Raw genomic sequence first — 2,361 nt, 5'->3', positions numbered from 1 at the left:
GTTCAGGTCCAGGTGGTTTTGGCTGCACCAGTGGACCAGCCGCTCCACCTCCTGTCTGTACGCAGTCTCATCACCGTTCTGGATCAGTCCGATGAGAGTGGTGTCGTCTGCATACTTCAGGAGCTTCACGGAAGAGTCACTTGCGGAGAAATCGTTGGTGTAGAGGGAGAATTTGGTGGTCAGGGTGTCAGATGTGATGCTCCCCAGCCTCACACGCTGTCTCCTGTTGGTCAGGAAGCTGGTACCGCGAGCTGGATGAGCTTCTGTTGGAGGATGTCAGGAGTGATGGTGTTGAACGCCGAGCTGAAGTCCACAAACAGGATCCTGGCGTACTTTCCTGGGGTGTCCAGGTGTTGCAGGATGTAGTGCAGTCCCATGTTGACCGCATCATCCACCGACCTGTTTGCCCGGTAGGCAAACTGGAGGGGGTCAGCAGGGCGCCCGTGACATCCTTCAGGTGGTTCAGTACTAACCTCTCGAAAGATTTCATGACCACAGATGTCAGTGCAACAGGTCTATAGTCATTCAGACCTGTGATGGCGGGCTTCTTGGCCACTGGAACGATGGTGGAGCTCTTGAAGCACGAGGGCACCTCACACAGCTCCAGGGAACGGTTGAAGATCCGTGCAAAGGTGGGGGCCAGCTGCTCAGCGCAGACTTTCAAGCAGGAAGGTGACACGCTGTCTGGGCCCGGTGCCTTCCTGATCTTTTGTCTCCGGAACATCTGGCGCACTTCCTCCTCGCGAATCTGGAGTGCGGGCGCGGCCTCTGCAAGAGAGAGAGAGTCGGTGACCACGGTGATGGAGGTGTGGACAGAGGAGTTGTGGGGGGAGATGAGTATGTGGATTGTGTAGATTGTGCTGCAGGAGGTCCCGTTGTGTGGGAGGACGGATCAAACCTGCAGTAGAACCTGTTTAGCTGGTCAGCGAGCCTTGGGCTCTCCACAGGACGGGGGGTTCGTTTCTTGAAGCCCGTGATGCTCTGCAGGCCTTTCCACACTGTTGAGGGATCAGGATTGGCAGAGAGGTGTCTCTCCAGGCTATCCCCGTAACACCTCCTGGCTTTCCTGACCTCTCGGTTCAGTGTGTTTCTGGTCTGCTTGAACAGGTCCCGGTCGCCGCTCCTGTAGGCCCCCTCCTTGACTTTGCGCAGCCTCCTAAGGTTCGGTGTAAACCAAGGTTTGTTGTTGTTGTACGTGCAGAAGGTCTTAGTCTGCACACACAGATCCTCACAAAAACTGATGTATGATGTGACAGTGTCAGTGAGTTCATGCAAGTCTGAATTTGCAGCTTCAAAAACACTCCAATCGGTGCAGTCAAAGCAGGCTTGGAGGTCCTACCTTGACTCCACTGTCCACTTCCTGACAGTCCTCACCACAGGCTTAGAAGTTTTTAGTTTCTGTCTCTAGGCAGGGATCAGATGAACTAGACAGTGGTCCGAGAGTCCTAAAGCTGCACGAGCCACAGAGTGGTATGCATCCTTAATTACGGTGTAGCAGTGGTCCAGTGTCTGTGCCCCTCTGGTGGGACACGTTATGTGCTGTCTGTATCTGGGGAGTTCGTGTGCGATGTTCGCCCTGTTAAGATCACCCAGAACAATGATTAGTGAATTTGGTAGAAGTTTCTCCATGTCTGTCACCTGGTCAGCCAGCATCTGCGTGGCTTCACTCGCACGTGCGTGTGGTGGGATGTAAACAGCCGCCATGACGATCGAGGAGAACTCCCGTGGTGAATAGAACGGCCGGCAGTTTATGAAAAGTGTTTCTAGGAGAGGGCTGCAAAACTCTTTCAACACCATGACATCGGTACACCAACGTTCATTAATGTAGAAACAGAGACCACCTCCCTTTGATTTTCCGGAGAGCTCCGTGCTCCGATCTGCACGCGTTAGCCGAAACCCAGCTAACTCCATGGCGTGGTGGGGGGTTCGTTCGCTAAGCCACGTTTCAACAAAACACAGTGCGGCGGGTCTGCTGAAGTCCGTGTTCCTTGAAGTGAGGAGCAGCAGTTCGTCCATCTTGTTCGCCAGGGAGCGGACATTCGCCAGATGAATTGACGGTAGGGCAGAACGGAACCCTCTCTGCCTCAGCTTTACGAGGGCTCCCGCTCATTTTCCGCGTCGCCGCCGTTGCGCTAGCTTGTATAGCACCGCCGCTCCGGCTAAAATGATAAAGGAGACTCTCTGGTCTTGGTCGGATTTGGGCTGGGGGAATGGATGTTAAATCCTGTAGCAAATGGTTCCTTTGATCAGGCAAACAAATGTTGATTAGCCAGGGAAGCGCATGAACGTGTGCCCTTCCAAACACATACACCACTTCCTCATAGCTTCTTTAGTCATTTTTCAATAATATTCCAATTGTTT

At 53.5% G+C, this 2,361-nt stretch overlaps 1 long non-coding RNA gene across 1 annotated transcript; it reads right to left on the bottom strand.

The window, feature by feature from the left end:
- Positions 1-275: 275 nt before the first annotated feature.
- On the bottom strand, positions 276-2,147 carry LOC137840725 (uncharacterized). The gene is made up of 3 exons (XR_011087663.1): positions 1,072-2,147; positions 911-998; positions 276-768 (listed from the first exon to the last, which is right to left on the bottom strand). It is a non-coding gene; the product is annotated as an uncharacterized lncRNA (long non-coding RNA).
- Between the last annotated feature and the right edge of the window lie 214 nt (positions 2,148-2,361).

This window comes from Syngnathus scovelli, chromosome 11 (assembly GCF_024217435.2).
Source record: "Syngnathus scovelli strain Florida chromosome 11, RoL_Ssco_1.2, whole genome shotgun sequence".
Classification (NCBI taxonomy): domain Eukaryota; kingdom Metazoa; phylum Chordata; class Actinopteri; order Syngnathiformes; family Syngnathidae; genus Syngnathus; species Syngnathus scovelli.
The sequence above is the reverse complement of the archived record's forward strand: the minus strand, read 5'-3'. Positions and strand labels throughout refer to the sequence as shown.